Here is a 25,869-nt window from a genome sequence, read left to right on the forward strand (position 1 = left end):
GTTTCTCCTTCACCGAATGGCCCCACAGTTTGATGAATATGCCTTACAGCTGTGGTTTGGACATTCTCTCCATCTCACGTGAGTCTCATCTATCAGAATAAGAATTGCCAGATCAATTCAGCCAGCCACTCGCTAAGCAAAGGAGGACTCATCTCGGATCTGACTGCATTCACTTGAGGGCTAAAGTTCTTCTCAGCTGCAACCCCAGAGAGACGAGAAGAATACATTAATTGCCCTGGTGCTGGTAAAAGGTGTTCTGTCCAGCTACCTAAAGCAAAGCCGTGTTGCCTTTTCACTGTAGAAGACTTCCCGGTAAGTGTGGATTCCCAGTCTTACAGCAAAACTCAGAAACGACTGTAGTTTTACTCTCGGTGCTCTCTCTCGTTTCGCAGCTACTTACAGTCAAACAGAAATACCTACTCACCTGTAGACAAAGCAAGAAATAAATTATGCTGAAGAGACAAAAAACCGGGGAGCAGACATGTGTTTTACTCTCGGTCTGGCCATGATGAATGAGGATGAAGAGGGGCTTGTTTTTTTCTTCAATGAGAATGTTTGAGCTCGGTATTTTTACCATTTTTTATGCTCATTAACAAAATCTTATTTTCCTGTCGTTCATAAGTTACTTGATACTTTCATCCTTCTAAAACTCAAAACATTTTCTTCTCTTGGACTCTGACCGGATGCAGGGAATGTGTCAAATGACCCAAACGCCGCACGCTCACCGGCATGGGACGGGTAATTGCGCAAAGCGGACGCCGCAGGACCTCCGGGACGTGAGTGGGCTGAAACTACCTATCCCGGCGTGCCCCGCTCGCGAGCACAACGAAGATCTGTAGTCGTCCGGGTCACGGGGCTGCGCGCTCCGTGCGCGCCCCCGGGTAGCAGCCTGGGTCCCGCCCAGGGCGGAGGGCCCTCCAGGGCCGGGAAAACTGTGATTCCCGGCATGCCCTGCCACGGGTGCGCCTGCGTACGGGAGCTACCGCGCGGAAGAGCGGGTAGGTTTAAGCGCTGTCTTAGTTGCATAGAAAGCAGCCCACCTGCTGCAGGACAGAGCCACAGGCGGACCGATGGACTGTGGGGTGAGGCTGCGGGGCCCTGGGAGGTCCGGAGTCCGCGGGGGCGGGTCGGCAGTTCAGATAAGGTCCCAGTCATCTCTCCCTGCCGCCCTCTCCCCTAGCTGGCGGAGTTTACTCTTGCCCTCTGGACCTCAGGAGCCTGATTAATGGCGCTTCTGCGCTGGATGCCAATGAAAACCGTTTAGGAGCGAGGTTTGCATTGACCTGGCTGCAGCGGGGGAAGGATAGCCACCAGAGAGGGCCGCGCATAAGCCCCAGTCCGACTTTTCTTTATTTATATGTTAGGTTGGCGTTATAGGTTCCTGGGAAAGCCATTTCGTTAATGTTATGGTTTTGCCACCGGTTATCTTCCCTGGCCCACTCGTTAGAATGCAGGTGTCAGGAATTTACATTCGTTCATTGCTGTTTCCCCAGCTCCTACCAATTAGGCTGGAACAAAGTTAAGTTTTTGTTGAACTCTACCGCTGTTTGCCACCCACAATGTCCCATGTACTGTCTGGGCTCTGAAGATAGAAAATGATTAAGAATCTGACCTTACTGAGGTGAAGCTCGGGTTAGTCTGGCTTAGATCAGTCTGCTCCACACTGATCTTGGAGCGCCCAGGACTGGGTCCTTGAATCTTTTCTGTTCTCTGTTATCCAGTCTCCGCGGCTTTAAAAGCCATGTATATATTGACAACTTCAGAATTTATATCCCTTATTTGGAGTCAGGGGAGAAAGGTCCACCTTTCTCCCCTGACTCCAAATCTACAAGTTCAGTCAGGTATTGGGCATCTTTCGTGTTTTTAATTTAACATTTCCAAAACAACTCTTGATCTTTCCTCCTGAAACTTGTTCTTCCTAAAGGCTTTCATTGTCTCAGTTAATGGCATCCAATGCATCCTTCTAATGCATCCTTTCTCATCTAATCTATCAACCAAACCTATCTTTAAAATATGTCTGGACTCTGACCACTTCTGCCTGTTCCGTTGCTAGCACCCTGGTCCTAGCCAGCGGCATCTCCCTTGGGTTATCGTAGTAGCTTTACAAGTGGTCTTCCTACTTTGCTGTTGTCTTTCTACCATCTCTGCCTGGCTACCATCTAGGCAGGCTGATCGAGTTAAAAGTTAAGGTAGATCACAACACTTCTCCACTCTAAACCCTCCAATAGCTCTGAAAGTAAAGGCAGACCTTTACAATAGCCTTTAAGGCTCTATGTAACCTGTCCTGTTATTACTCTCTGACCTTATCTCCCACTGTTCTCGCCTTCACTTTGTGCTTCCCAGTCAAACTGACCTCCTTACTGTTTGTGGACCCATCAGGCCTTCTGACTTGCACTCTCTGTTCACTCTTTCTGGACCTTTCTGTCCCATCCAGATGTCACTCCTGTACCTCCTTCCCAGGTCTTTGCTTAAATATCATCTCAGGGAGGTTTCCTTTGACCGCTCTGTTTAAAATGGATGCCTGCACCACAGCCTCCCTCCCATCCTCTTTCCTACTTTTTCTCCATTGTACTTATCACCAGTGAACAAACTATATATTTTACTTATTTCTTCAACTGGAATATAAGCTCCAGGAGGGCAGGGAGTTAGTCTCTTTCTATCATTGCTGTATTGCCTGGTGTCAAAAGAGTTTCTGGCTCATGGTAGGCGTTCAGGAAACGTTTATTGGACATATGAGTGAATGAAGAAAATATTTCTGACCCAATTATTTTCCAGTGATTGTGGTAAGCAACACTGAGTTCCTGGCCTGTTACTTTGGAACCGAGAGCATCTAGTTGTAGCTATTGCCAGATATAAGAATGGAGCCTGTGCCTACAGAAGCAAGTGTTGCCTTTTCAAAGCCACCTGGCTTTTACTAGTATATTACTTATGACATTTGTCTTATTCATGCCATGCTTTCAGTGAGGTAACCTGAGCTCTCTGGAAATACTTTCCCTAAACATAGAGACAGCACTGTATTAATTTGATCATGATATATTTAGGAAAGTAATTGTGAATTAACTTTTTTAAAAATAAAAGCTTATATCTTCGTATTTTTATTCTCGTTGCTATCAAGCATCAGGGCTTAGGTTCAAGGCTGCATTCAATGATATTTACTCCCTTTCAAAAACAGCAAAGCACAGATATGTTTAAGGTATAGTCTCTTTGCTGGAATATTAGCAATTAGAGCTAAGTTCTCTTCTTGTAAGAAGAGTTATGGCTTCTATCCCCATAAGTTATAGATAGAGTTGAAAGTCTGTAACTTCTTAATAACATATAGAGTTATAAGTCTACTGAGCATGGAAGTCATAGAGTTACGGCCACTGACCTCCAGGTGGCCTGTGGATTGTGTGTGGAGGCATGGTGTTTCTGTTACCCTTGCTTGGACCTGCCGGATGAGGGAGGAGAGGCAGGGGTATGAGCAACTGCAACGAAAATGAGAATCTCTCCTGACTCTAAACCTCAACTCAACGGATTCACTGGATCCCAAGTTCTTACTTTACTCTTCCTTTAACAGGCTCGCAGGTACTCAGGGACTTCCTGGTGGATATTAAGGCTGTCCTGCTCTCGCTACGGGGCCACCATTGCTTCCATTTTTGTTTCTGAGGGCTCTCCTGACCTTGACATTGTTTTTCTCCCCATGTGGAGAGGGGGTAGGGAAGAATTTTCAACTAACCCTGAGACCTGTTTGTAATAAATCCTCAAAGGGTAGATTGTCTTGTTTCGTTTTTGAATCCACTTCTTTGATGACCTGAACCTCACTGATTGACTAAGAGGATATTTCAAGGACAACACCATGTATTTCACTCAAAAGCTTTATCCTCTGCCCACCGTCAGTCAGTGCCCCAGGCACCTCGATCTCTCCCTCCTTAGCATGAATTTTCTATAAACCTCCTCTCCCTCAGAGGCTGGGGCCCAAGTTTCTTCTTCCTTTTTGTTTGAGAGTATTTTTTCTCTCCAGAAGCCTGAGACACTCCAGTCTAGACCAGGTTCAGGTGGGTGTGAGTGATGATGCCAATCAAATTCTTACCTAAACACATATAGACTTACTTTCTCTTTTCTGAGAAAATGAAGCCATTTAATTTGTGTTGTTTTCCATCTTGTTTTTATGGCTGAATGCGCACACATACCTTGTAAGGTTATGTAAGCCTTTTATATCTATTTTGGGTACCTTGGGGAAATAACAGCAAAATTATGACATTTCGACAATTACGCGAAAAAAATTTAGGTGGGAATCTGCATCTTGTTAAAAATATGCAGGAAACTTGTACTCCATTTTCTGTATTTTTTTTTCCAAAAATGAACTTTTATATTTGTGTTAGTATTATGTATCTGACTTCTGACCTAAATTAATTAGACAGTCCTCTATATTATAACCAGCTCCCTGGGCCTAACAAGTTGCCACAGAAATTGCCCTCCCCTCCCACCTCCGGCACCGCTTGTCATTTTCTTTACCTCCTCCTTCTTCCTATTTCTCTACCAACTATTATCTGGGACTACTATGTATTCCAGGACTGCTTTTGTTGCAAGCAACAGGAAAGTGTGACTAAACAGAAGTTTATATTTCTCACATAAGCAAAGTTTGGAGGTTACTAGTTTTATTTCAAAAAGTCAGGTTAATCTGAGCTTCTCTGGCCTTTTCCTTGTTTCTCAGATGCTGGTGATCCCCGACTCTTTGTTTACATTTAACAGTGAGGTACTGCATGGCTGACTTAAAGAGAGCCCTCAGAGCTCCGGGCATCATACAGGGGAAGGAAAGGACAGGTGCCACCATTTCTGTTCTTTTTATCAGAAAAAAAAAGTCTTCCCAGAAGCTTCTTGTAAACTTCTGCCTAAAGTCTCACTGGCCAGGATATGTGACATGGATGTGCCAGCTGTAAGGGAGGGTGGAGACATGAACTTTTCAACTTCTTTTGGAGGTAGGACAAAGGAGCCAACTGCCTGTCACAAACCCCATTAAACACCCTTTCCATCCTTTTCTCCCAACCCCAGGCCTGGTTTCTTTCTATGTTGGCAGTAGCCAGACAGCAGGTGACAGAAAATGGAATGGAGGGTAAACCCATCTGGTGTTTCTTCACTGTTACCTCTCTCTTTCCTTCCCACCCCACACTATTGGTGGTTCCCCCAACCCTAGCCCTGGTTTCATGGCAGTAGAACCAGCCCTAAGGTTTGTCTTCGAGGCTCTTCTTTCTGTTACCTGAGGCACACTGTCCTGGCCCATGTGGTCACCTGAGCAGGAAACTCCAAACCTGGCTTTTTTCAGAAATGTAGATGAACCTTGCTTCACATCTTTGTGTATCCAGAGACTCTATTAATATCTGTGTCTACTTTTGTCATTCCCTTCAAGAATGAATTGAAAGCATGAAAAGCAGTTAATAGAAGAGAACTTCTTTACCCCCTGTCCTTAAGCTGTTTGTTAACAGAAAATCTAAAGAATTCAAAAAGGTTATGTGTGTCGGAAATGCATTCTGTTTTATAGAGCAGCACAAAGGAGAGAAATCTTGGTCAGGAGCACAAAATAAGAATAAAAAGAAAATTTGTACCCTTTGACCCACATCATTCCATTTCCCCTATCTTCCAGCCCCTGGCAACCACCATTCTATTCTCTGTTTCTATGAAATCAGATTTTTTTGGTTTGTTTGGTTTTTAGAGTCCATATCTAAGTGATAACCACACACTGTTTTTTCTCTGTCCAGCTTATTTCACTTAGCATAATGCCCTCCAGATTCATCCTGCAAATGGCAGGATTTCCTCTCATGTGGCTGAATAACATTCCATATATATATATATGTACATCACATCTTTATCTGTTCATCCACTGAAGGACGTTTAGGTTGTTTCCATCTCTTGGCTATTGTGAATAATGGTGCAGTGAACATGGATATGCAGATATCTCAAGATGTTGATTTTAGTTCCTTCAGATATATACCCAGGAGTGGGGTTGCTGGATCATATGGTAGTTCAAGTTTTAATTTTTTGAGAAACCTCCATACTGTTTTCCATTATGGCTGTACCAGTTTACATTCCCACCAACAGTACATAAGGTTCCCTTTCCTCCACATCCTTGCCAACGTTTGTTATCTGTCTTTTAAAACTAGCCATTCTAACAGGTGTGAGCTACTATCTTGTGATTTCGATTTGCATTTCCCTGACGATTGGTGATGTTGAGCATCGTTTCATGTACCTGTTGGCCACCTGTATATTTTCTTTAGAAAAATGTCTATTTAGGCCCTCTGCCCATTTTTTAATTGGATTATTTCTCCCTTTGCTACTGAGTTGTATGAGTTCTTTATATATTTTGGATATTAACCCTTTATCAGATATATGGTTTGCGAATATTTTCTCCCATTCTGCAGGTTGCCTTTTCAAATAAGACATTCTGAGGATCAAATGTATAACATGGTGACTATAGTTAATAATATGGTATTGTATACTTGAAAGTTGCTGAGAGTAGATCTTTAAGTATTCTTACCACAAAGAAAAAAAGTTACTTACGTCAACTATGTGAGGTTGTTAATTATGTGGATGTGTTAATTATTTTGATCTTGGTAACCATTCTGCAAGGTATATGTATATAAAATCATCATGTTGTACACTTTAAATGTATACAGTTATATTTGTCAACTATTCCTCAGTAAAGTATTTGTTTGTTTGTTTGTGGTTTGTTTTGTTTTGTTTTAAGTAAAAAGAGAGAAACAGGCCGTTCTCTGGGACCAGTGGGGGAAAGACAGAAGGTGGTTAGAGAGCTGTCCTCAGGGGCTGTAACAGTGTTACATTGGCAAGAAGCTCAGCCTTTCCACTGGTGCCCCCTAAAATCCTGCCACCAGTTTTAAGACTTCTTTAATTCCTTCCCTGGGTCCTGGGGACCACCTTCAGTGACTTGAACCTAAGGGAGTCCCCACTTCCATTGCCTGGGATACCTCGGGGAGGCATCTAATCACACAGCAAGTTGGAGAGAAAGTTGTATTACGAATATCCCAGGTGGGGCCTTTGTGAACACATTCCCACAGATACACCATTGCTAGTGATGCTTAAGGTTTATGGTTTGATTAGTATAGAACTGTCTGTACAGGATAGAGTTGCAGGAAAATGTCCTTAAAGTTTCCACCAATGATCTTGTCATTGAACTTTGAGCACATGATTCGTTTAAATGTTGGGACTTCTTATAAGCTGATTCTGCTTCTGTCACTAATACCTGAAAGAATAGTCTCACTACTCCCATTTACTCTCATGTGGTCTTGCGGGAGGGGTCTGGAAATTTGATGTCAGTAAGTGTAAAAGAGTCTTTGCTATGAAGTTATGTTTGCAAGTTCTTTTTAAAAGTCACTGCTTCAGGGTAGTTGGTAAACCTATTTTATGACAACTGCTCAGAGATCCAAGTACTGTAGAGTGTTGTTTTGTTTTGTTTTCAGAACAGTTGGATGGGAGTATGTTAAAATGAAAATGGCTGGCAATGAAAAGAGGTAATAACTTCTTCTGCCAAGTCATAGGTCCTAATGTATGTCTAATAGTAGCAGACAGGTTAGACTAGACTGTGCTGCAGTAACAAACGACCTAACAATCTGCGGCTTATAACAACATTAGTTTCTTGCTCACTCACACTGTATGTCAAGGATGGGCCATGGCTCTGCTCATGTAGTCTTTACTCTGGGATCTTGGCACATGGAGCAGGCCCTCTCTGGGATGTTGCTCATCGCATGGAGAAGGGAAAAGAGATGATGAATGACAAGTTGGCTCTTAAAGCTTCTACCCACATTTAATTGAGCAAGGCAGGACACATGGCCATTTCCAAGCTCAACAGGACAGGGATGTATAATCCTCCACAGGAAGGGGCAGTGGCTATTCTGAACAATAATAGAACCGACTACACTAATATTGTGACTTTAATCTCAGGTGCATATGGAAACTACAATGTCCAGACCAGTCTTCTCTCCAGCCCGCTTCAATGTTACAGCTTCTGAAACATTCACGGTACTTCAGCAAAGGATGAGAATAGTTGAGGAACAGACCAGTTCTCTGAGGGATGACCTAATAATGTTGGACTTTGGTGAGAAAAGGTAACAAATAAAAAAATTGTGTTACAATATCTTTGTAGGTTGAAGAAATTTTGCCTCACTGGTTACTAATAAGGAGTCACAGTGTGGGTGGTTTGGCAGGTGAAATAAGTACTTAGAAAAGAATTGAGAAATAACATTAGAATACTAATTAGGAAATATTTGCAAGATAAAGAGTTGTCCTCCTGTAATGGAGCTACTACCACTATTCTAAACAGATTTTTAAAGTGTGTTAATTAGGTGCACAAACTTTGATATCCTATTCTCCCTCAATACTTGATTAAAAACAAATGTAATTTTTTACATAATTAGAAAAAAAAATTGGGGCCTTTTTTAAAAATAAAAATAGACTTTGATATTAGTTAAGGTGAACATCTACTACTTGATTCATGCCATTAATATGGTCTGTATTTTCTTTCTCCAAATTTATTGTAAATTAAAAGAAAGGTTATAAGTCTTAAAAAAAATTCATAGTTTAGAATGAAGTACTCAAAAGAAGAACTGTGTTTTTCCTTTGTGCTCCTGAAGAAGTTATTGCCATTAAAAGTTAGATTGTCAAAAGGCCTTGAGGAATCTGGGTGCTTAAGTGGCCAATGTTGAATTTACTGGTGTGATTGTCTTTAAAATTACGTATGTATTTCCTGAGTGTCTCTTATGAAGACCTAAAATTGGTATAGTTGGTATTATAGCACAGGTAGAATAAATAACTCTTCAGCAAAGATTAAATTTGTACCAGTGTTGAGTATGTTAGAACAAAATGGGAATATTTATTATCACCTTGTTTAAAAATTTTCTAAAAAGGATGTGAAATACTGCCTCCATGCTCACTTTAATTCTTAGTTTACCATTATAGAATTAGCATTTAACCTGTTTTATATATCACTTGCTTTTACATACAAAATAAGTTTACAAAAAATTCCGATTAAAATAACCGTTAAAAAATCAGTGGTCTTGGGCTTCCCTGCTGGCGCAGTGCTTGAGAGTTCACCTGCGGATGCAGGGGACACAGGTTCGTGCCCCGGTCTGGGAAGATCCCACATGCCACGGAGTGGCTGGGCCCGTGAGCCATGGCCACTGAGCCTGCGTGTCCGGAGCCTGTGCTCAGCAACGGGAGAGGCCAAAACAGTGAGAGGCCCACGTACCGCAAAAAAAAAAAAAAAAAAAAATCAGTGGTCGTTACCCATCCCACATTGGTCTCGTCCTCTTTACCTAATAGTGCTCTCTATGTTTAAATTTGCAGGGGCTATCAGATACTGGTTAACTAAAGACTATAGTTTTTATACTCAGTAGAAGTGTTACATTGATTCGATGGTTGGGATTACCCTATAATATTGTTATATTGGGATCTTTGTCCAGAGGCCACTTGGAAACTCCAAAATATTTAGAAGAGCCTGTGAGCCAGAACATCATTAGCCCTATCCAGAATGAAATAATTTGTTCAGGAAAAACAGATATTTTATGGAAGAACTGTGAGTTTCTGGTAAATCGAATGTGCCGTCTGGAAAGCCTCATCCAGTCCTTGAAGATGAACGTCTTCATCTGCAAACTGAAAAAGATTTGAACCCACAGAAAACAGGTATAGAGAGAAGAGAGTCATCAGAAATTTGGTCCTGTGTGGGTGCTTGATGAGTTCATGATTCTTTTCCTTTCCTGACCTTCTTTAAACTGCTTGATGACCCTCCTGTCCTGTCTGATAGATTTTCTGAAGGAAAGACTGAATACCACACAGGAGGAGCATTCCACGGATCTGAAGCTATTGCAACTGGAAGTGATGAATGTGTGCCAGCAACTAAGAGATGTAAAAGAGAAAGAAGACACGGCACAAGATGAGGTGCAAAGGTTGACTGTGACTCTTCAGCTTGCCTCAGAGACAAAGGTTTGAGTCCAGAGTCCTGGAATACAAACTCACTGTTAATGTGTTAGCTGGAGGAGGCAACAGACCCATAAAGCTGACTTTTAAAAATAGGTGATGTTGGTGTGAGGATTCTTGACATCTGAAATTTATCTACATCGATAGCCTATAACATTGTGTGCTGTCGGTAATTGAGTATTTATAGATTCCTACCCTCTACCTGTGACTGTGCAGATCCAGAGATATGAGGGAGTCTGTGCTCTACAAGAGCTTGTATGCTAGCTGGGAGCACAAGGCACAGCAGGAGAAAAGAGAGAAAAGAAGGGTATAAGAAATATTAAAGGACAGTGTAGGACAATAAGCAAATATTGCCAACTAAGTGTTCTGTATTCAGGTGGGTTTGAGAAGGTACACATGTCCTGTCTAGGACAGATTAGACTAGGCTTCAAGGAAGACATGGGACTTGAGATGAGCCTTTAGAAGGCAAAGCAGTGAGGTGAGGACATTTAAAAGACCTCACACAGAGGCAGCAAAAAATAAGACTAGGGAAAAAAAACTAATGATTTTGTTTTCCCTTCACAGGCCAGGCAGTGTAACAGATTTTATTTTGTTTAAAACATGTTTTGTTTAATCTCTGCAAAACCTCAAGATGTAGGATATTGTTGTCTCTCTCTTTTTTTTTTTTTGCTGTACACGGGCCTCTCACTGTTGCGGCCTCTCCCATTGCGGAGCACAGGCTCCAGACGTGCAGGCTCAGCAGCCATGGCTCATGGGCCCAGCCGCTCCGTGGCATGTGGGATCTTCCCGGACCGGGGCACGAACCCGTGTCCCCTGCATCGGCAGGCGGACTTCAACCACTGCGCCACCAGGGAAGCCCTACTGTCTCTATTTTAATGATGAGTGTACTGGGGCTCAGAGAGAAGTCATCTCTCTGAGATCACACTTGCCTGTTTTCTTCCTGTAACTCAGATTTGAACCTAGATCTTTCCCTTGGGTGCAGTTAGGAGGCAATGCATAAGCTAGCTGGAGAGGAGTGAGGATTGTTTGTGTAAAATAAGTTGGAAATTGGCAAGGGTTAACGTCATAGAGGATCTCAAAATCAAGAATAATTAAGTAGTTGGGCTTGATCCTATGGGGAGTGATTAAATTTTTGATAAGAAAGTGACATAATTGAAAACAAGAAAAGTAATCTAGCAGTAGTGTAGAGTATCAATTATAGGAGAAGAGATTGGAGATAGGAAAACCCATTAGGAATCCATTGCCTTATTTGAGACATAGACCTTATTAGGTCTGAACTACGGTTGTGGCATTTTGAGAGGAAAGATATGTTAGAATGTGGTATTGGATAGGGGCTGAAGGTAGAGAAGAAGGCAAGGACAGCTTTGAGTTTTTACATCTTAGATTATAGTGCCATTAATAATAATATAAAAGAGGATGAATAGTGAAAGCTGTGTTTTTCATCCTCAACTCCTAAGCATAGATAATATTTGAGGCTAGAAAAAATGGAGTACTTAGGGCTTCCCTGGTGGTGCAGTGGTTGAGAGTCCGCCTGCCAATGCAGGGGACACGGGTTCGTTCCCCGGTCCAGGAAGATCCCACATGCCGCAGAGCGGCTGGGCCTGTGAGCCATGGCCGCTGAGCCTGCACGTCCGGAGCCTGTGCTCCGCAACGGGAGAGGCCACAGCAGTGAGAGGCCCGCGTACCGCAAAAAAAAAAAAAAAAAAAAAAAAAAAAAAAATGGAGTACTTAAAAAAATAGGACTATACCCTGTAAGAAAAATGTCTAGCAATTACCAGGTTTTCCTCTGATTATTGAATTTTACATAGGAGGTACATGTGACTAATCATTTTTTAATTACCTGAAAGGGAAAATGATACAAGTCATGAATGAAAGTAATAAAATCACTTTAAATATCTCATTGTAATAATTACTTTAGACTCATAATAAGAAGTGTTTATAACTGTATTCAGAATAGCATTTATAGGTTGCCCCCAAGAAGTCTAGATTTGAACTGTGATATACCGTAGACAGTTTCTTCCTGTCATTTCAGATTATTTAGAACCTTTTCTCCTTCTATTTTTAGAAGAATGCAGCCATTATTGAAGAGGAACTGAAGACCACAAAATGTAAAATGAACCTTAAAATTCAGGAGGTAAGATAAAAAGGAAGCTGGAAGGTGAAGGGGGCGTTGGAATTGCAGAGGGGGAAGTCAAGGTAGTGGACAGAATGAAGAGAAACCATTGAAGAAGAAAATATGTGGCTGTTTATTCGGAAGACTTTAAAAATATGCCCCATGAAGTTATGCCTGCCCGTATGTGACATTAAGACTTCCTTTCACCCCAGTACTGCCACAAAACCAGAAATAAAAAATAAATGCTCTCTGAGCCAGGAGGGAAACAGTTACCGTGAAACTCATGCAGTTGCCCATATACTAGAGTTAAGTGGACATAAAAAGACCTTTTACACTAAAGTTGTGTTTAAAATGAAAAGCTTTTAATAAGTCTGCTCATCTAATTTTACCTTAAAACTTTCATTTCAGTCTAAATTTCAGTAGATAACAGATTGGAATTATGGAGTAGGTGGCTGCTAAAAGTTGTTGGACTAAAAATTTGCAGCCGAAAGCAGTGGAAGAGTCAGAAGAATTACCAGTTCAATACACCTTGACAGTGGCCTAAAAACCTCAATATTCCCTGACAGAATAATAGTTGACATTAGTCCAAACCAAAAGGATCAAGTTCTATTTAAAATATTCTGTTTTACAAAACAGAAATAGTTACACTATTTTAAAAATTATGAATTTCAGTGTGTTTAGGGTGGTAAGTGTGGCTATCTGGGACATTCTCTCACGTAGAGTATTTTTTTTGCCAATAGTTACTGATAAAAGCATGATTGTTCATTGTTAGTTGGAGTATATTGTTTCATGCTTTAAAAAATATTTTGGCTATTTTAATAGATTCTTTTTAGAGCAGTTTTAAGTTTTTAGAAAAACTGTACAGAAACAGAGTTCCCATATATCCTTTCTCCCCACCCCCAGAGCTTCCTCTCTTATTCACATTCTGTATTAGTCTGTGATGAACCAGTTTTGATACATGATTACTAAATTCACAGTTTAGATTAAGTTTTACTTTTTGGTCATCACAGTATACAGAATAGCTTCACTGCCCTAAAAATGCCCTGTCCTGTACATACACATCACCCCGCGCCTCTCTCCCCCACCCCTGTCTTTCCCCAAGCCCCTGGCAACCACTGATCTTTTCACTGTCTCTCTAGTTGGAATCATACAGCATGTAGCCTTTTTGGACTGGCTTCTTTCGCTTAGCATATGCATTTAATCCTCCATGTCTTTTCATGGTTTGATAGCTCATTTCTTTTTATCAGTGAACAATAATCCATTGTCTGGATATACCGTAGTTTATCCATTCACCTACTGAAGGACATCTTAGTTGCTTCCAAGTTTGGCAGTTATGAATAAAGCTGTTGTAAACATTCATATGCAGTTTTTTATATGGACATAAGTTTTCACCTCCTTTGGATAAATACCTAGGAGTATGACTCATACTTATCATATGATAAGCTTATGTTTAGCTTTCCAAGAAATTGCCAACCTGTTGCAGTGGCTATGCCATGTTGTGTTTCCACCAGCAGTGAATGAGAGTTCTTGTTGTTCCACATCCTCACCAGCATTTTGTGTTGTCAGTGTTTTGAATTTTTGCCAAATTTATAGGTGTATGTACAGTATCTTGTTTTAATTTGCAGTTTTCTACGGACGTGATATTGAGCATCTTTTCATATGCTTATTTGCCATCTGTCTATCTTCTTTGGTGAGGTATCTTAGATCATTTGCCCACTTTGCAGCTGGGTTTTTTTCTTATTGTTGAGTTTTTAGAGTTCTTTTTATATTTTGGATACCAATCCTTTATCCAGTACGTGTTTTACAAATATTTTCTCCCAATCTCTAGCTTATCTTTTCATTCTCTTAACAGTGTCTTTTGCAGAGCAGACACTTTTAATTTTTTTTTTTTTTTTTTTTTTTGCGGTACACAGGCCTCTCACAGTTGTGGCCTCTCCCGTTGTGGAGCACAGGCTCCGGACGCGCAGGCTCAGCGGCCATGGCTCACGGGCCCAGCCGCTCCGTGGCACGTGGGATCTTCCCAGACCGGGGCATGAACCTGTGTTCCCCGCATTGGCTGGCGGACTCTCAAGCACTGCACCACCAGGGAAGCCCCAGATGCTTTTAATTTTAATGAAGTACAACTTACCCATTTTTTTTCCTGGATTGTACTTTTGGTATTATATGTATTAATAAAATATCATTGCCAAACCCAAGGTCACCTAGATTTTTCTATGTTATCTTTTAGAAGTTTTATAGCTTGCATTTTACGTTTAGGTTTTGAATTATTTTTTGTGAAAGGTGTGAGGTCTGTATCTAGATTCTTTGGGTGAGTTTGTGTATGTGTATGTCTAGTTGTTCCAGCACCATTTGTTGAAAAGACTATCCTTTGGATTGCCACTTAACACTATTTTATTGGGGAAGTCGTAATTCTTGGTGCTGTAGTAAAATGTTGAATTTTCATGGAACTTGTCAAGGACCTGTAGAAGGACTGTGCTAGTCAAATAGGTACATTTTGAGGGTATGTGAGGCAGGAAGGATGTATTAGTCTGCTGGGGCTGCCATAACAAAGTACCACAGACTGGTGGCTTTAACAACAGAAATTTATGTCTCACCATTCTGGAGGTGAAAAGTTCAAGATCAAAATATCATCAGCAGGTTTGGTTTTTTCCTGAGTCCTTTCTCCTTGGCTTGCAGATGGCTGCCTTTTTTTCTGTGTCCTCACATGGTCTTTTCTCTGTGTACACATCCCTGGTGTCTCTTTGAGTACAAATTTCCTCTTCTTATAAGGACAACAGTCATGTTGGATTAGGGCCCACCCCAGCGGCCTCATAACTGAAACAACTCTTTAAAGGCCCTATCTCCAAACACAGTCATATTTTGAGATACTGGGGTTTAGGGCTTCAACATATGGATTTCAGAGGGATGCAGTTCAGCCCATAACAAAGGGCTATACAAAGATAAAGTAAATGCAGTATATATCTTTCTAAGAGATAAGAAATATATATATATATATGAAATCTGGTTCTGATGAACATGAAATAGATTAACTGATAGCCCTTCATAATGCTTTAGGGATGAATATCTTAGTAGTATAGTTATCAAATAAAGATTCCCTTTATAAGTCACTTAAATTGTATCTTGAGCAAATTATACTATATAATTCGATGTAGAGCTTAGAAAAGTATATTATGCTACTCTAAATTATAAAGTGATTATAATCTGATACTAAAATAAAACCTGAAGAATATAGCCCAAAACAAAAACTATAGCTCATTCTTAAATAAGATTCTAATATTAATATTTAACTGATTATTGGATAAGGAAGGAATTTCCAAGCTTGAAAAGAAGGAACAGGATTATAAAAAGCCCGATAAGTTTGACCATATAAAAATTAAAATCTTATATATGTATAAAAAAGCAAAACTAATACAACATAACAAAACTAGACAGTTAATAATCTTCCCTTTTAAAGAACTTAAATTGACTTAAAAAAACAGAAGGCAAAAGATAAGAACAGTTCAGAAAATATATAAAGAACTAATAACCATATTAGAAACTGTTTAATCTCACTAGGAACCAAAGAAATGCAAAAATATTAAGGTGTTGTTTTTCATTTATTAGCAAAGATTTAAGAAAGTGATAATCTGTAGTGCTGATGAGATTTATTCAAATACTACTGATAAGGTAAAATTGGAAGAATTACAAAATGTATCAAAAGTCTAAAAAATGTTTATACCTTTAACCTAGTGATTCCTTTTGTAGGATTTATCCCAAGGAAGTAATCAGAAATTCAGTGAAAGATTTATTCGCAAGCATGTTCAGCAGAACAGTATTTAGAATAACAAACCACTGGAAATGTCCAAATGTTCAATATTAGGTGTATGGTTAAGAAAATCATAGAACATTTCCAAAATGGGCTATCTTGTAACTATTTCGTGTCAACATATTTTTCAACTCATTTCACTTTTTAAAAACTTCTGAAGTTGTTAAATATATCATCCTTCAAGAAAACACATATAAAGTGCATATGTACAATGTAGAGAAGAGTTATAAAGTGTACTCTTACGTCATGTTTACTGGGGTTTAAAAATAGAATTTCTGGAACTTCCCTCATGGCGCAGTGGTTAAGAATCCGCCTGCCAATGCAGGAGTCATGGGTTCGAGCCCTGTCTGAGAAGATCCGACATGCTGCGGAGCAACTAAGCCCGTGCGCCACAACTACTGAAACCCACTCACCTAGAGCCCATGCTCCACAACAAGAGAAGCCTCCACAACAAGAGAAGCCACCACAACAAGAAACCCGCGCACCACAACGAAGAGTAGCCCCCACTCACCGCAACTAGAAAAAGCCCACGTGCAGCAACGAAGACCCAACGCAGCCAAAAATAAATAAATAAGTAAATAAATTAAAAAAGAAATTCTTTCAATTTAACGTCACTTCATGAAAGGAACAGCATTTTTCAGTTCCCATTTAAATTAGAAAGGATTTCTTTACTTCATGATAAAAGAGACTCTTAACCTTCTTTGTATCTTTATCTGACTCATTTTATAGTCATTTATTGATAGAAATAAGGTCAGTGTACCCAAATTCTTGAGTGTTGTTTTTGTCTGCTGCTTAGCAACTACTTCATTATTTGTTTTGATCTTTAAGTTCCAATACATGAAAAAAAAAATTCCAGTGCATAATTGAAACAGCTTTCAGAGGAATGTTTATAATACTATGGGATAAAAAAGATATATATATATATATATATAGGTGAAGAAATCAAAATACAGGAAAATAAAGAGTTAAAAAATAAAGTTAGAAAATAGAGGAAATACAGAAAATACATATACTAAGACATATTAGTGTTTTTCAAACTTCTTTTGACAGCAATACATTGTAAGACATATTTTACACTGCAACACCATACATACATGCATATACACAAACATTTCATGAAGCAGTACTTACCCTTCCTTACTACTTGCTATGTGCTCTGATATTTTCTTTGTATTCTTTTCTCCCCCCTTTTTCAAGTGCTTCTTGCAACTTACTAATGCGTCTTGACCCACAGTTTGGAAAACAGACTTACACAGTAGGAAGATGAGGGTAACAAATTTGACTCTGCATTTCCTAGAAGGTTATCCGTTAGGGAGAAACAAAAGCATGTTTCTGAGTAGTCATAAATGAACAAAGAATGGGGGTGAGATGGCGTGTCTGGTAAACTTTTTATGGTGACTTTGATCTTTGTTAAACTGCTATGAAGTTCCCTTGGTCTTGCCTAACTGCAGTGTTGCTCTATAGCTAAGGAGACAACTGTCTCAAGAGAAGCACCTAAGGGAATCTCTTGAGAAATCTGGATCAGCCATGCTACTCAAAATTCAAGAAATGGGACCAACAGTGGAGGTGGAACGGAAACAGGTAGAGAGATTTTCTCTCCTTGTTTATGTTGGGAAAGTGAAACCAAAAGGGAAAAGCCAATGATTTACCTACAAACCTATAGTTTTGCTTATTTCCTCTAGATTTATTAAATTCCTTTCTTTAGTATTCCTCTATTAACATTCTTACTACAATTTTAAAAATTTTAGTGCAAAATAAGAAAGGACTCTGATGCCATTTAGTCCAGCGCTCTCAATTTATGAATGAGGGAGCTAAGGACAGAGAGGATATTTTGTCTCAGGCTTTACAGAAGTGAACTCTTAGTTCCTGGGAGGGAATCCTTCCCTCTACACCATATAATCTCTGTTCCAAGAGTTGATTTTGGAAGGCACTGACCTAGTCTCATGCTATATGTATTGTATATGATGTGCATAGAAAAGAAAGATTAAACTGAGCTGACATTTGAAGCAAGGAATAAGTCAGATAATCAGGAATGTGTTTACATTGCTGTTTTCAAGTCTCATTATTTTATCAAAATATTTTTGCTTTCATCAAAGTTGTTATTTGAAATATCTATATGTTATTTAGAATATTTTAAATTCTAAGTACTGAGGCAATTAGTAGTTTCAAATCATAATACCTATTATTAGATTCCATAATTTTTATTATTTTAATGAGTGCTGTCCTTCTACAATGTCCTTAAGTAGAATAAAGAGGATTCTACTTAAAGAATTTGCAAATGATCCTTTATTGCTATACTTTATACTGCCAATATAGTAGGCACTAGCCACATGTGGCTATTTAAATGAAAATTAATTTTATTTGTTAAAATTAAACAAAATTAAAGATTCAGTTCCTCACTCACTCTGGCCACATTTTGAGTGCTGTTGAAGAGTGCACAGAAAGTTCTCCTGGACAGCACTGCTGTAAGACACTGCAGTCTGTTGAGATCTTTTAACTGTAACACATAAACACCGCTTCTTCCTGCAGGAACATTAAGATCAGAAAAATCTGCCTTACACCTGTGCTATAAGTTAGCTTAGTAGAAATCTTTACCTTACAGAAAAGGAGTTTTTCTTATACGATTTCAGGTGCAAATTTTGCAGCAAAACTGCGTTGCTGTTTTCAGACCACCCAAGAACTACTGGCACAGGAGCGACAACAGAAAGGAGAGTTGGAGACCGCTACCTCACAGCTCAAGTCTGATCTAGGTATGAAAACAGATGCTAGAAATTACACTTTTGTTAGTTTTTTGAGATTTCATGCGAAAACTCTTAAGATTCCAAATTCTCGAAGTGGCCAGTGTTACTGGTATTTCCCACAGACCTGAATGTAAAAAGTTGCTGATTTCCTTTTTATGTGTGGCACTGAAAAAGACAGAGAATGTTGGTAATAAAATAGAATTTGACCCTCTTAATTGTAAACTTATGTGGGTTTCTTTCAGGTTTATTTAGCTGTGGACTTGGGAACATTTGGGTTCTATAAATCTAGATTGAATATTGGATAATAGAATGCTAATAAGGAAATGAGGTCATTAATCCTTGCTATCCTACTGATTCTAACGATTTATCATGTCAGACTCTCCATTCTTCAGGTTATCGACCTATTTTGGTCAACTGGTATTTGTAGTAAAGGATAGTTGTAAGGTACCATAGAGAGAGGTTAGATTAACTACTCGTTTGAGGAGGAAAAAATGTCTGTTTTAAAAAATAGTCCTAAAAGGTGACAGAGCTAGGAAATGGAAGTGTCTAGACTTGATCCCAGGACGCTCAGAGACATGCTTCTTCCAACCCAACAGCCCTTATCTGACGACTGTTTGTTAATATATAATTGTAACAGCAGTGTTCAGGTAGATCTCACTATAGAGATCACACAGAGTTTCAGTGCAGTGCTTTACGCATGAATAACACTTCACGGTTTACACAGGGCTTTCACATACGTTATCTCATGTAATACACAAAACTATCTGTAATTCCTAAAGTTACAAAATGAATAAATGGTGAAGTGAGGCCTCAACCTGGATCTTCTAACTCCAAACCCAATGTTCTTGCCACTGTGGCCCGCCTGCTCTGTGGCTGTAATGAGGACAGGGAATACCAAAAGGGAAATGAAAATTAGAAAAAAGAAACCATAAAGGGTAACCCATTCAATGCTTTTACTTACTGCTTTTAGCAGAAAGTATTCTTTTTCCATATAGTTGTTGAGTAATGAATTATTCTGTGAAGTTCTCACTGATAATGTCCCTAAATAATTTTCTGTCTTCCTGTGACTGCATGCCTACAAAAATACATGTTACATTTTATTGTACTACCACATTATCCCATTTGAGCCTTACAGCAAACTAGTGAGAAAGATAAGAAAATGTACCCCATTCTACAAAAGGATGAAAAGATCAATAGTGAAGGACCCACAGTAAATAGAATAGCTGGGACTAAACACAGATTTTTCTATTATATTAGTTGTCCTTCTGATTAAGTGATTTTTTAAAATGTTACTTTCTTAATGGATTAATGCTTTTTGAATTTTGTAAGAATATATGGAAGACCATTAAAAACATTGAGATTAGAATAACAGTAATTCAAATTAACATAAAAAAGGAAGTCTGTCTGAATACCAGCTATATGCTTCATAGTGAATAATAGATGCTTTACATGCATGCAATTTTATTACTTTAAGGTACAAATAGTTATTCTAACTATATTAATAAAAGGAATGCCTTTAGATATTTGCTTCAATGAATTTTAAAATGTACTTATTTATTAATAATTGTTTATTTATTAGCAATAAACATTATGTGTGTGTGTATGTGTGTGTATTACACACACATTAATTAAAGTGATTAAATTGTTCTCCAAAGTAGGATAAACATTCCCCTTTTAGTCTTTCTTTGGCTAGTGGAATTTTCAAAATAGATCATGTAGTTTATCTTTTTGATCCTTCACATATGTTAAATTAGAATTGACTTAAAATGAGTCTTGGACTCATTTTCAAGAAGTACAGTTTTTCTGAGTATATCCTAAATAAAATGAGTTTTTATATGTTTTATAATTTTCTGGCTTTAGAATTTTTAAGTGAAACAAAACTAATAGATCTTTATGAATTTTCTATGAAGCCAAACATTAACCTCAGAAAAGTTTATATCTCTTGGCTACTAGTATACAGTGCCAAACTGTTCTCCTATTTCTGCCTTTGGTTTTATTTTCACTGTATATACATACTCTGAGTGGTTTCAAATCTTTTTTTTTCCTACACCAAATCATCCTCCTGAGCTCCAGATGGTATCTTACTGCCAACTAATCATCTATATTTAGATGCTTTGCAGATACCTCAAAACACATGATGAAAGCTTAAGTGTTGCAGTCATTTTTACTCATTATATCCCCCAAACCTGCTCCTTGCCCTGAATTCCCTGTTAGAATCCACCAACCACCCCCACTGTCCAGGTCTGTACACTAGATATTTTCCTTGACTCATCTATTGCCTTTACACCACTGGTCAGTCACCAAGTCCCGACAATTCTCCCTGCTTGCTTTTCACAAGTCTTTTCCTTCTGCATCATTACCTCAGAGCCAGCTCTCATTGTTTTACACTTGGATTACTGCAACAGCTACTAAACTGATCTCCCTGTCTTTATTGAGCCTTTGTCAGAGTAATCTAACAAAAGGCTTTTTGATCTTTTTGATTGTGTGCCTCTCTGTCTTGAAATCCCTCAGACTCATCATCATCTGTGCATTGAGTAAAACGTGACCTCATTTACCATAGTACGTGACTGTGGACTAGTTTCTTGATAATTTCAGGATTTAGTTTCCAGTCTATAAAAATATGATAGAAATACTTGCGTTCTCCTTATTTCTGCAAACTACAGACGAAAACAATTTTTTTTTAATCAAAGTTCCTCAGGGAAAATACCATGTGATTTCAATGTACTTGTAAGTTATTATCATCATAGTTGTGTGGACTTTTTTTGTTTTTAGTTTCTAGAGATGACCTCATTTCCAAGTTGGTGGAAGAAAATAAGGTAGGTTTTGAGGTTTTGAGTACAGAGGTTTTCTTTCATCTCTTCACTAAATAGTATTTCCTTACTCATGTTGGTTTACAGTCCTTCTGATTCTCCTAAAATCTTTATGAAAAAAAGTTTCAGTGTAAATGAGTGTATATCCAGAACTGTTGTCAACTGGGTATTAGGAAATAAATCATTTCATGCAGGTTAGTATAGTTTGAAAAAAGGTGAGTTGGCAAAACTAATGAGACTTATTTGCATTTTATACCTATTTCAAATGAATTGCTGTGAAGCTTTTTTTATGAAATGTAAGAAATATTAACTATTTTTGGTGATGGTTTATCAACAACATGAATGTATGTACTTACTACCACTGAATTTAACACTTAATACTTAAATAGTTTTAAGTGAACTGTACTCTTAGAAATAGTTAAAATGAGGATAGTGCTCTACAGTAGGCCCTTGCTGGTTATCTATTTTATATAGAGTAGTGTGTATATGTTAATCCCAACCTCCGAATTTATCCTTCCCCGCCCCTTTCCCCTACAGGGGAAAAGAATCTGAAAAAGAATACATATTGTTATATGTAATTATATAATAATATAATGTATATTTGTATATAATATTAATAGTATTATTATTATATATAACTGAGTCACTGTGCTGTACACCTGAAACTAACACAATATTGTAAGTCAACTATACTTCAATAAAAAAGACATTTCATTAAAAAGACTTAAAAATGGTTAAAATGAGAAATTTTGTTATGTGTATTTTACCACAATAAAAAATAAAAAATAGGATAAATGTTACTACTTTTATATCAAGACATTTCTAAATCAATCTCATGGTGTAGATGTTATATGATGTTAACTTTTCTTGAGATGCTTCTTCTGGAAAGCTAGAAAAGTGGTTCTCTCTCTGAAGGAAGAGGACTTAGACTTTGTTCTTCCCCATTTGACTAAGTACCTATTAGGTAAAACCCAGCCCAAAACTCACATCCCTATCACCTTTCCCTCATCTCAAAGAGAACATTTTTTTTTCACAGAGCAAAGGTGCTTTCTTCTGCTCCACCCTCAGGTATTCCTTGATGAAAATCTCTTCCCCTACTTATAATTTTAAAAGATCCTTGCATGTGTTTCTTTGAAATAATAAGCTCATACTACTAATAGGAAGAAATGTGTATGTAACATAAACTAAAAATATTTCATCTTAGTAGAATTTTTTTGACATAAGGATACCAGGTAAATATCAAGGTTTGTTTTTAGGCAAATTCTTTCTAATTGGAGTCCCAGTATGAGAATATTTTTAATAAATAGTTTTGATAAATAATTTATAAATTAAGAGAAGTTTGGGAGTTGGATATATCAAGATTTTAAAAAATCCTTTATAAGACACTTATCTATGTATATTAGAACTTGAATTGGTACTAGCCACAATACAGAACAGGTATTTTGATAGAGATACATGTAATAGCTCTTACATGTAGAAAAAGAGAAATTCTTTTTTTTTCCTGTAGGATATACAGTTGTCTTTCAACAAGGAACATGAAGAAAATGCATATTTGAGGTCTGAAATAATATCCCTTCGTGAAGCATCAGAAAAAGCACAGGTAAATCTTCCCGTTTCTCTAGTGTTTAGATGTTAATTTTGTTCAGTTAAAGAACCAAGAACCAAGATTGATCCTGGTTACATGAATTCATACCATTGCCATCATCCAAAATTTTTATTTCCATAAGATTTACTTCATTTGTGAAACATCATCAAATTAACCACATTTCCCATTTCACCCTCTAAATTCCTGTGATACGTAGGTATTTGAGATATACTGCTAAACCATGCACTAGTTTAAACTTTGCCTTGTTTGCTTTCTAATTTACTCACTAAATGTATACCTTTTATTTCCCCCTATGAAACTCTAAGCAGTTCAATGCCAAGGGCTATCTTATACTTTCTTTGTATCTTCTATGGCAAAGCACAGTAGGAACCGAATAAAAACTTGCTGATTTTGGAGTTATGTGTAATCATTTTACGCGGGATGGTGGTTCCCACATTCAGCTGATGTTTTCTCTATATGCATGTATATGGAAAGGAGTCACCACATATGCAAGCAACCGAGTTATTTCTCATAGGGCCCAAAGAAATAGTATCGATCGTTTAAAAGAACTTTTTGTTAGTACAATTTGATTATTTCAATGTTAGGATCATAGTGTTGTTATGCTGTCTTTATGATAAAGAAAATACAAAATGTGATCTTTCATAAAATAATGATAACAGTAACTACTACTACTCTTACTATAAATGATAGTTAACATTTACTGAATCCATACTACAGTCATGGCACAATTCTAAGCACTTCATGTTACTAACAAATTGTAATCCTCTCAATAGGACTTCTTTAGAACTATTATTATTCCCATTTTAAAGATAAGAAAGTTGATATACAGAGAAGTTTAATAATATAGCTAGGGCTTCCCTGGTGGCACAGTGGTTAAGAATCCGCCTGCCAATGCAAGGAACAGGGTTCAAGCCCTGGTCTGGGAGGATCCCACATGCTGCAGAGCAGCTAAGCCTGTGGGCCACAACTACTGAGCCTGCTCTGTAGAGCCTGCGAGCCACAACTACTGAGCCCGCGTGCCACAACTACTGAAGCCCTTGAGCCTAGAGCCCGTGCTCTGCAACAAGAGAAGCCACCGCAATGACTGGCCCACACACTGCAATGAAGAGTAGCCCCTGCTCACCGCAACTAGAGAAAACCAGCGTGCAACAATGATGACCCAACGCAGCCAAAAATAAATTTAAAAAAAATATATATATATAGCTAGTATGTGACGCAGTTGGAATTTGAGCCCAGCAATCTAGCTGTAAAGAAAATTAGCTATTTCTTTTCAAGGAGCAAGAGTTCTCCTCTGTCTTACCCCCAAGTATTCCTTGATAAGTAGTTTGTGCATCTGGTTATAACTTTAAAATGCCCATGAATGTATTCCTGTCTTATGATGCTGTCCCACTTATGATGCTGTCCAGATAATCTTTATCTCTCCTTTCTTTTTTTTTTTTTTTTTTAATCAGTTATACATATACATATGTTCCCATATCCCCTCCCTTTTGCGTCTCCCTCCCACCCTCCCTATCCCACCCCTCCAGGCGGTCTCAAAGCACCTAGCTGATCTCCCTGTGCTATGCGGCTGCTTCCCACTAGCTATCTACCTTACGTTTGGTAGTGTATATATGTCCATGCCGCTCTTTCACTTTGTCACAGCTTACCCTTCCCCCTCCCCATATCCTCAAGTCCATTCTCTAGTAGGTCTGTGTCTTTATTCCTGTCTTACCCCTATGTTCTTCATGACATTTTTTTTCTTAAATTCCATATATATGTGTCAGCATACAGTATTTGTCTTTCTCTTTCTGACTTACTTCACTCTGTATGACAGACTCTAGGTCCATCCACCTCATTACAAATAGCTCAATTTCGTTTCTTTTTATGGCTGAGTAATATTCCATTGTATATATGTGCCACATCTTCTTTACCCATTCATCCGATGATGGACACTTAGGTTGTTTCCATCTCTGGGCTATTGTAAATAGGGCTGCTATGAACATTTTGGTACATGTCTCTTTTTGAATTATGGTTTTCTCAGGGTATATGCCCAGTAGTGGGATTGCTGGGTCATATGGTAGTTCTATTTGTAGTTTCTTAAGGAACCTCCATACCGTTCTCCACAGTGGCTGTACCAATTCACATTCCCACCAGCAGTGCAAGAGTGTTCCCTTTTTTCCACACCCTCTCCAGCATTTCTTGTTTCTAGATTTTTTGATGATGGCCATTCTGACTGGTGTGAGATGATATCTCATTGTAGTTTTGATTTGCATTTCTCTAATGAGTAAAGATGTTGAGCATCCTTTCATGTGTTTGTTGGCAGTCTGTATATCTTCTGTGGAGAAATGTCTATTTAGGTCTTCTGCCCATTTTTGGATTGGGCTGTTTGTTTTTTTGTTATTGAGCTGCGTGAGCTGCTTATAAATTTTGGAGATTAATCCTTTGTCAGTTGCTTCATTTGCAAATATTTTCTCCCATACTGAGGGTTGTCTTTTGGTCTTCTTTATGGTTTCCTTTGCTGTGCAAAAGCTTTTAAGTTTCATTAGGTCCCATGTGTTTATTTTTGTCTTTATTTCCATTTCTCTAGGAGGTGGGTCAAAAAGGATCTTGCTGTGATTTATGTCATAGAGTGTTCTGCCTATGTTTTCCTCTAAGAGTTTGATAGTGTCTGGCCTTACATTTAGGTCTTTAATCCATTTTGAACTTATTTTTGTGTATGGTGTTAGGGAGTGATCTAATCTCATACTTTTACATGTCCCTATCCAGTTTTCCCAGCACCACTTATTGAAGAGACTGTCCTTTCTCCATTGTACATTCCTGCCTCCTTTATCAGAGATAAGGTGACCATATGT

General features: G+C 38.5%; 1 pseudogene across 1 annotated transcript in view; it reads left to right on the plus strand.

Annotated features, from left to right (window-relative positions):
• The first annotated feature begins 683 nt into the window (after positions 1 to 683).
• Positions 684 to 25,869, plus strand: part of LOC307057539 (coiled-coil domain-containing protein 150-like) — a 197,461-nt pseudogene continuing 172,275 nt past the window's right edge. Inside the window, exons 1-9 of the transcript in view lie at positions 684 to 776; positions 7,933 to 8,096; positions 9,450 to 9,669; positions 9,791 to 9,969; positions 12,029 to 12,097; positions 17,346 to 17,462; positions 18,512 to 18,631; positions 21,395 to 21,438; positions 22,940 to 23,032. The product of the transcript in view is annotated as a coiled-coil domain-containing protein 150-like (transcript). The remainder of the gene's footprint in view (positions 777 to 7,932; positions 8,097 to 9,449; positions 9,670 to 9,790; positions 9,970 to 12,028; positions 12,098 to 17,345; positions 17,463 to 18,511; positions 18,632 to 21,394; positions 21,439 to 22,939; positions 23,033 to 25,869) is intronic.

Source organism: Hyperoodon ampullatus, assembly GCF_949752795.1.
Source record: "Hyperoodon ampullatus genome assembly, chromosome: 8".
NCBI lineage: Eukaryota > Metazoa > Chordata > Mammalia > Artiodactyla > Ziphiidae > Hyperoodon > Hyperoodon ampullatus.